Source organism: Nicotiana attenuata, unplaced genomic scaffold (genome assembly GCF_001879085.1).
Source record: "Nicotiana attenuata strain UT unplaced genomic scaffold, NIATTr2, whole genome shotgun sequence".
NCBI lineage: Eukaryota > Viridiplantae > Streptophyta > Magnoliopsida > Solanales > Solanaceae > Nicotiana > Nicotiana attenuata.
The window spans coordinates 74,825-84,618 of record NW_017671717.1 but is presented as its reverse complement, the minus strand read 5'-3'; the positions used below and the strand labels follow the sequence as shown (position 1 = coordinate 84,618).

Here is a 9,794-nt window from a genome sequence, read left to right as displayed (position 1 = left end):
AAACTACAAAGGTTGGAGTTTTTGCAGATTTCAATTTTGCGAGTTACGGGGAACGCGATGACTTCTAATATACCGGAACTAAACTTCCTTCCAAGTTCGTTTATTCGGAGGGCCCCCGGGATATGCGTCAACGGTACATGGATGCTATTGCGCTCGTGCAGCATTTCGGTAAACCTGATTTGTTTATAACAATGACATGTAATCCCTCTTGGACAGAAATAAAGGAACATTTAATCTCAACTAATGAGGCACATAACAGGCCTCATTTGATCAGTCGAGTATTTAGAGCGAAAATAGAAGAATTCAAAAAGGATATACTAAAACGAAATATCTTTGGGAAAGTTGTAGCTTTTATGTATACTGTAGAGTTCCAAAAGCGAGGTTTACCTCACGCTCATTTTCCTATAATATTAACCAACGAATACAAGTTACTTACTCCAGAGGCCTACGATAATATTATTAGTGCAGAAATACCTGATGAAAAAGCAGAACCAGATTTATATTCACTTGTTCTTAAACACATGATGCATGGTCCGTGCAGTAATCTAAACCCAACAAATTCTTGTATGAAGAAAAAAGGTTACTGAAAATTCAAATACCCAAAAAAATTTGCGGAGCAGACATCAATAGGAATAGAATCTTATCCAATTTATAGAAGACGCAATACAGGAGTGGTAGTAAAAATAAGAGAACGACACTTGGATAACTCATGGGTTGTTCCATATAATACTTTTTTGCTCGGAAAATTTGATTGCCATGTGAATGTCGAGATATGTTCTGATATTAAGGCCGTTAAGTATCTTTATAAGTATATATGTAAAGGACGCGATAAGATTGCATTTTCTGTACACAATAAGGACAGCAACACAGAAGTAATAGATGAGATAAAAGAATATCAGTCTGCTAGATGGGTCTCGCCTCCGGAAGCTATGTGGCGATTATACGGTTTCTCCATCAGTGAAATGTACTCGAGTGTATGCCCTCTTCAGCTTCACCTTAAAGGACAACAATTTGTTTCATTTAAAAGCAGCGCAAACATAGATACGCTTGTATCCGATGATTAAGCAGACGATGTTAACACAATTTTTTGAAATGAATAGAACAAACACAGACGCTGAAGAACTCAATCTATTATATCGAGAATTCCCCGAACATTTCGTTTGGTCTGCAACGGAGAAAATGTGGACGCGTCGGAAAAAACAACGTGCTATTGGCCGTGTAGTAACATGTCATCCAACAGAAGGAGAGCGATACTACCTTAGGATGTTACTAATGAATATTAGAGGACCAAAATCATATAGGGATTTACTAACTATTAACGGAGAACGCTGCAGTAGCTTTAGGGAATCTGCGGAAAAACGTGGATTGCTACAGAGTGATAATAGCTTGACAGAATGCATGTCTGAAGCAGCAAGTTACCAAATGCCATACAGTTTGAGACGTTTATTTGCTATATTACTGATCTACTGCAATCCGACTAACCCGAGACAACTTTGGGAGCAATTTGAAGAGCACATGTCGGAGGATTACAGCTTGTTACCTAATATTCACAAAAGAGACATACGATACATGGTTATAAACCATATTAATGATATATTGCATTCTATGGGTGGCGACATAAATGAATATCATCTCATTCCAGAAGCAATAAGGTCTTTTATAGCTGCAAAAGACGCAAAAGAGGTGTACTATGAAAGGACCATCATTGTAACTGAAGAGGATATACTATTACACAAAAAGTTGAATGAAGATCAACTCAAAGCGTACAATGTAATTACAGATAGGATTTTTTCAAACAAAGCGGGAGCATTCTTTATTGATGGTCCGGGAGGAACTGGAAAAACCTTCTTGTACCGTGCATTGAAATAAGCAAGCACATGCTCTTTTTGTAGGACTGAATAGAGCTGCAATTGTAGGTGAAACATGCGAATAAAGGGACTAGGTTCTACCGTGAGTATTTTTTCCTCACCCGTAAAAGGCCATTCCAGGTTCTGCTATCAAATTTGGTGATGCTCTCTATTATAGCTTTGTTGGTAGGATGGTGGTTAAAAAAATGTTATACTGATAAATAATTAGCTGTATTTTAAGATCATAACTTAGAACCAACCGGAAATAATATAGGAAAAGGAGAATGAAGTGAGGGTTTACAGGAAAGCCGTTGAAATTTGGCGCAGCATTTTTACAAGGCGTTGAAAAATTTAAGAAAGACATATTAGACAAAATTGAGAAAGTGAAACTGAAACTAATATATTCTTTGTATTGCTACTACGTCGAGGGTTTAAGGCTGGCAAATGGTCTTAAAAGCTAATACATTCTTTGTATTATTTCCAGTGAGAGTTTCACCGGGAGTCAGAGAGCATTTTTAAGGGTGACAACTTGGTATTATCATGCATACGAGGACTCTCAAAAGTGCATGAATTCTTTAAAATTTGGAAGAAAACTTTTTGCTCTCTTTTAGAATAATGTGCCGAACAATCATTTTTTTATTTTACCTCACAAAGTTTTTGGTTTCATCGATGTGATGGGAAGAGGTTGGATTAATAGTAATTTTTTAAATCTTTGTCAAATATTAAGGCAGGTTGGAATAGTGTTTTCTCAGGTTGGATTAGTCTGCCTATTCATAAGCTAAGTATTTGTACTTATCTTGGCGTCATAAAGGATGGAATATTAAATCTAATATTGTCAATTTCTAATTTAATGAAATTTAGTAAGTATATACGCGGCTCTTTCATATTTTTTAAGATTAAATTTCATTATTCAGAAACTAAAAAACATTGTATCTTTGATATTTACTAAAACCTTTGGGGTCAAAGTGTTGGTGGTGATAGTGACGGAGAAGGTAGTAAATTAAAGGGAAAGCTTTTTGTTATTTTACCAGAGAAAGTTATCAGATCTCACTAAGGAGAAAGGACGAAGACATCGTGTTTTGTGGTGTAGCGTGACAGAGAAATTAAGATATCGTGTTTTGTGAAGAATGCTGAACATTTCTTGTTTATACATAGACTGTTCAAGTTTGGATGCCATTTATTTTGTTGTTCTTTGCTGAATTTCTTCTCAGTCATGCAATCTCCAATGTGGTCTACCTCGAATACTTACCGATTCAAAGTGTGTGTATTACTAAAGGTTCTTCTGGTTTTATTGTCATGATCAACATCTCCAGAAAAATGCAGCTTTATGTTGGTGTGAAAATTGTTTGATATCATAACATCTTTCTCCAAGGGACATGGGGAGACTAGCTCCTCAATATATGCCTTACCAGGATACATAAGTCATATATATTTGAGTTTGACCAGGTCTGACATGATAAGTAACTACAAATTTGGTCAACTAATTGGCTGTTATACAACTCTTCTTCCCGGAAAGAATTATTTGTTATCCAAAAAAAAAGAAGGGGAAATAAGGTATATACAAGGTTATTAAAATGTATGATACATATGTTTATCGCTGTGGAATCAGTTTTCTGTTCAGTATGAATGGCTGGCGGAGCATCAGGATTTCCTTGATCCATTCTCAATATCTCAGCCCCTTTGCCAGCTCGCCCCCGACATGGCTATAGCATAATCTTCTGTTCCTTAGCTCTTTGTTTTTGGCATGAAGAAATGATGGCTTTGCTTTGATGTGTTTAATCACTGTCAATTCTTATGTGAACACACACTCCTTAAAATCTGTTGAATGATGATAGCGGAAAGCTTTAGAGTATAATATGTTAGCATGCCTTGTTGGGTAGATATGCTCCTCAAATATTTTCTGTCAGTACAAAGACGTTCCAGTTGCTTCAATCTCAGTTAATATATAAAGCTAATTTTTTAACTACAATTCATCATTCAAGAAGCGTTGTTGTTGAAGTGAGACTAAAAATAAAGTATTTAAGCAATGAGCTTTTCGAGCAAAACCCTAACTCTATTTTATACTTCCTCATTGCTGCTTTTTTACCCCCATCATGTTTAGACATTAAACTGAGATATGCCTTTTAAAAGTGTAACGCCAGCTACTAATTTTGACCAAATCGTAGATTATCTTACAGATCATTATGGGCTGCACTTGTTCTATTTGTATCACAAAGTATTGGCTTGCCTTGCAATTAGTTTATGACAAACTTCAAAAGCACAGCATCAGAGTAGAAAAGCGGACACGGTAAGACTTATCAACTATTTTCTCAAGAATCTTGTGTCATCCTGCTGAAGTAAGAAAAAAGAAAAAGAGATCCAATATATTCTATTGTTATTAGGTTCGTTCCTGTTACCTTGCAAGTCTACTGTGTCTCTTGTTTTCTTCCTCTTTACGCAATCTTTAGCTTTTTTCTTTTGTTGACTGCTTCCTTTCTTTGATTGATCTCTTTGGAGATTCCAAATCAACATGCTCCATGGAATGGTAGTATCTGTTCATAGGCCCTCGATTTTGGAGAACAAATATTTTTATGTGTTTGTTAGGCACATATCACATATTTAAATCTCGCTGTTGGCAAAAGTATGGTATTGAAGTGTATAAGGGTTGAGGGGTGTTACTCAAACACTATGCATATCTCTGACAAGTATTTGTGAAATTTGGATGTAGTTTAGGTTATATTCATTTTGTATTTTGTTTGAAATCGGAAGACTGATTTCATGGACACGTAATTATCCTTCTAATTTGACTGTAGTCAAGTTAATTTGATCTTATATAAATGTATACATGTACTACATGATATTAACTTAGAAAACAATATTGTAATATTGTTAAGCTGATAATTCTTTTTGCTATAACAATTGATTAGTACAACTGACTATGGGATTGATGTACCTCCAAAAAAGTAGCGGGGTATTTTTGTTGGTTGCTTCTGCTCTCGAAGAAGATATGGACCCAATTAGCTCATATAAATGAAAAGGAAAAGGAATCGTGTTTCTTGTTTAAGGCTGGATCATATCGAAAACATATAGTGATTGGTGACTGAGCTTTGACGTACACACTTGGATATCAAAAATAGCCGAAGATTTCTACTGTTGTGGTGCTCAGCCAGAAGAGGATTTGCCAGCTCTATGGGAATTAAATTCAGACCAGCATTATACTTTTGAGAGCATGACTGAAGTATGGTTGCAGAAACTCGAGGTGCGCATGATCTTTTATGAGTGCAATATCTATTGCCTCCTTTGTATATATGTTCTGCTTGTAGTAGACAATTACAATTTCTTTTGTTATTGAAATCTTTATATTACTGCTGTCAATAATTCTTAGACATGCCATTTTACTATGTTTTTTGAGGTGGACTCTATGGGTATAAACATGAAAAGAAGATGCAAAATTTCTTTATAAATAGGAGATCGTGTAGGGGTCTGTTATTGGTTTTTTATTTGTGGGATAGATCATAGAAATAGATATATAGAGAAGTTTACAAGTTGCTCTCAATATTTTTTTGGTTTCTTCAACTTGTGTGTGATTCTTGGAAGCCAACTCAAATTTTGGATGGGCAAAGAAAGGGAGGTATAGATTTAGCTTATGATATCAAGATCTCTGTCTTTTATCTCTGTTCCATACTGTTTTTACTGTTTAAAGGTCAAAACTTTGTAAAACACATTAGAATATCGTTAAGTTTATGCTAATCCGCAAGGATTTTGCTGTTTTTATGTTCATCTCAACCATCTCGGTGGTATGAAGGTCAAAGATAATTTTGATATATGTTCCCACTGCAAAATTGGAAAATGGAGTAAGCTTAGTGTTTCAAGTTTAATCAGCTATTTGGATTAAGTACCCAAAACTAGATATTTGCATGTCAATATTCTCTCATAGAGCTTTTACTAAAGTTGTCTGTTAATGCGCAGGTCATTTATTTAAAAGCCGCCGCTATCACTATAAAAGGAAATATAAGCTGTGGAGAAGCTCTCCTTGCAAGGACATGGATATATTACTGTGAAGACACGTAGGCAAGTAAATTGAGAACAGAACCTTGAAGAATTGGCTCAGCTACTCCATAGAAAAAACGAGAGAGTACAGAAGTTTTGGTTACAGAGAACTCGTGTAATTCTTTGCTATTGGTTTATTGGAAAATATTTCCGGTGTAAGTTTGAGCAATGAAGCAGGTAATAGATTAATTTAAGAGGACAATGAAATATTAACACCCATAAAAATATGCATTCTGTATGGTAAAGAGTGTGCCATCCAGCAACTGCTATTGGCAAATTGACATTCGGCATTGTTAGTAGTTGGTACAAGTTAGATGTCAATTTTGATATTGCACTTAATGTTATTAGTAAATAACTTTGTCCATTATAAATCCATTAGAGGGGTCTGTTACATCAAATATTGACTTTTACCATTTGATAGTATTAATTTTCTTAATCAATTTAATGGAAAGAGCATTCTTGCTTCACCTCATGCTACCTGTGCCTACTTCTGGGACTGGGGACTCTCATCATTTTGCCTTTCCAAGACAAATCTGAAATAGTATGAATGTTTTGACTCTTTTTTGATGCATCATGTTGTATTCATTTTTGTTTGTCACGTTAATTCTCCTTGCCAAAGTTGCTGAACGGCTCAGCACAAACATGTCTTGATGCTCGTGTCTGAAGGGTAATGAAAACAATAACCTGCTATTTTTTCATGCTACCAAGTAGAATTGGCAATTGCCATTATTGACATCCTCTTGTTTCAAATTGCAGAAAACATGGATGCACTTCATTTTATTTAAATTTATGGCATGTACATTTATTGTTTTGGTTGCTGAAATACTTAATACTTCTTATAAATTGCTAACTTATTAAGTTTGGAGCACGGGCCATTCCGCACTAGTATATATAATAAGTGAAGGTTCCCTGGTGCGACCAAGGGTAATTCCATAATTTTTGTCTTCGCTTCTACATCATTCAAGGACGTGCACTCCAACTTTCGATATCACGCGTGTACGGTACTTCCATCATACCAAAAGCTTGTTTCTCCTTTATGCTTCTATTTTTTCAGCATTTCTCAAAAATTTCCCTTTCTGATCTTTACTCTTTCAAGTGTGAGCTCATTAGTTGGGTACTTGCCGACGATCTTTCTCTGTTCTTCGCGCTATCTGTAGGTAAAAATCAGGGTTTGATCTTCACTCTTTCAAAGTTTATGCATCTTTGTTCTGTTTGGTAAATTGTTTGTGCTATTTTTGTTTGTTTATTGCACTTATTCTGTTGGTAATTACAGTTTGGGGGAGTATATTTTAGTTTTCTATTGTTTAGAATTATTTCTTGGTAGCAATTTTACATGCATGTCATAAATTGTACCGTCTTAGTTCTCTACAAATGCATTATGAATTTTGTCTGTTGCCACCAACTAAATCAGTTCAGAATTAAATCGTTCTGAACATTGAGGTATCAAAATTTGCTGCTGGAAGATTGGTTCTCAGGCGATTAATTATTTTTTGGTCCTTTTGGTTCATCTTTATTCTGTTTATTGAAAGTAACTCTCCTTTCTCTCATCTGTCCTTTTCTTTTTTTCATCGTTTTCTCTTCTTGAGTTATGAGTTCTTGTTTTTTTCTGTGTATATGTTTTAATGATTGTACTTGGCTCTACACTCAACACATATTATCCAATTCATATGTACAAAAAAATAGTAAATAAGCTTACCAAATTTCGCTTACCTGCCTGTAAAATTATTATTTTTCCTAAAGATTCTTTCAAGGAAGGCCCTCTTCTGGATAAATTTAGAGCACACCATCTTTCAGCAAGTTCAGTAATATTCCACTGATTATGCGTGAAAAAGACTTCGCTAAGCTCGTCAGTTAATATAGAGCAATTGCTGCTACATTCTTTATACCTAACAAGCAGTTGCTTATAATCCCATTCTAAAAAATCTATGTTGCAATTAGGTTCCGAATTTTCTCCTATCACAGAATATGCTATTCAATATAAAATACTGGTATACTTCAGTAAAAACATTCTCTAGCATGACATTCCAATACTTAACTATTTCTCTGTTGCTCTTACATTTACCCTTTTCTTTGCAGTCTGCGCGTATAGACGTCTTTTGGAGCTATGTACATACGTGTTTCAAACCCGACGTCTTTTGGAGTTATGTACATACGTGTTTCAAACCCGTCAGCTTATGTGCTGCAGGTACCGCAAATACAACCTACTACCTTTTTAATCTACCTAATTACTTTGTCACATGCCATTATTGACATCCTTTTGTTTTCTACTACTGCAGAAAACATGGACAATGCGCTTCACTTTGTGCAACTTACTGGCATGTACATTTACATTTTTGGTTAGCCAGTGAAACATAACGGTCCTGTAACTTATGTAAATAGTGCTTGCTAAAGACTCACCAGTAAATATGATCCTTTTGGCTTGAATTTGTTTTTTTTCGTTTTTATGATATATCCAATTTTCTAAATAGAAACAAAGTCGTTGTTTGTCCCACTGGTATAAGAAACAAGAAATTTGCAATGATAGCAATTCAGTTAATGCAGTTAATTCGTAATAATTTAGAAGAGATTGCAATATTACTACTATGTTAATGATAATATGCATTGCCAGAAAATGCAATAAATGATACAAATAAAAGCGCATAAATGAAATATTAGGAAATCCTCACAAAATGCATATAGTCTAATGACGACCCCCTCCCCTCATATAAAAATGAAAAAAAGGAAAAAAGAAGAGCAATGAAACAAGAAGAAATAATAGAAAGTTGTGATCTGAACTAATTGCACGTGATTATAAAAATATCTTCTAAGATTTAGTTAATATTCCACTCAAAATGTATACGGATGTGGTTGTATATTGTGGTTTACTTGGTATACTATGGACTTAACCTTGACACTTCAGCCTTAACATGCTATTTGATACTGCTATATAGGCGAACTCAATTTGAAACTTCCATTTTGAATCTTAATTTTTAAACTTTTAAGTTGAGATGTTGTGATTGATCTGTAGGCCTGGGTAAGAATGTAAATAATTATCAATACAGAAGTTTTCACAAGCGTAGTTACTAAAATCATTAATCATTTGGAAGTGCAGTCATCTATATTACAACCAGCCTTTATAATATTAATATAAGGTGACATTCTTCATGGTCCATGTTAATGGACAAGGTTAAGTGTGGCGAAGTCTTCAACCAAATCTAACTTACATAATAATGCGACAAATCTGAGTTCCTTACATTTTACCAAGACCAAGTTTTAGACAAGTATAGATTTTTTATCACATTATTATGTTGTTAATTCATGTTGTTAAGTTGAACTACTATTACTTAGCTATGTTGTTAGTTTCTTCGAACATAGGAGTATTCCTCGGGGTTTTCTTCATTTTACCTCTCAGCTGTTCCCTATGGGCATTTGTTTACATTCAAATATTATATTATCAATCTTAATACCCTCGATCGCCGATCAAGAACTCTTATATCCAGAAGCTAAAAGTAGCTGAGATGAGGATGTTGAGGTGGATGTTTGAGCATACCCGGTTGGATAAGATTAAGAATGAAATTATTCGGGAAAAGGTGGGAATGGTCCTGTAGAGGATAAGATGCGGAAAACGAGGTTGAGATGGTTCGGACAAGTTAAGAGGAGAAGTATAGAAGCCTGTATACGGGTAAAATCTCAGATCCTTGCATTTGAACTTCTTAGAGAATAGTTCTACGAAGTAACAAGACGTTGTCAGTGGGATTTTCAAATCTGCATTTTACTATAATATAACTCATTCTCTATCAAAAAAGTTATTTATCATTTTCATCAAAAAAATATCAGTTGCTAACTTATGAAATTTGGGCCCGGGCTCAGCACGGGCCATTTCCCACTAGTATATATATATATATATATATATAATTATATATATATATATATATATAT

The 9,794-nt window shown here is 34.7% G+C and overlaps 1 long non-coding RNA gene across 6 annotated transcripts in view; it reads left to right on the top strand.

Annotated features, from left to right (window-relative positions):
• Positions 1-8,300, top strand: part of LOC109209827 — a 12,437-nt gene extending 4,137 nt beyond the window's left edge. For 2 of the 6 annotated variants that reach the window (XR_002065436.1, XR_002065441.1), the window contains exons 3-6: positions 4,013-5,085; positions 5,796-7,033; positions 7,953-8,061; positions 8,153-8,300. This is a non-coding gene — a long non-coding RNA (uncharacterized LOC109209827). The remainder of the gene's footprint in view (positions 1-4,012; positions 5,086-5,795; positions 7,034-7,952; positions 8,062-8,152) is intronic. The other 4 variants (XR_002065439.1, XR_002065440.1, XR_002065438.1 and 1 more) reach the window with 4 other exon arrangements.
• Positions 8,301-9,794: the final 1,494 nt, after the last annotated feature.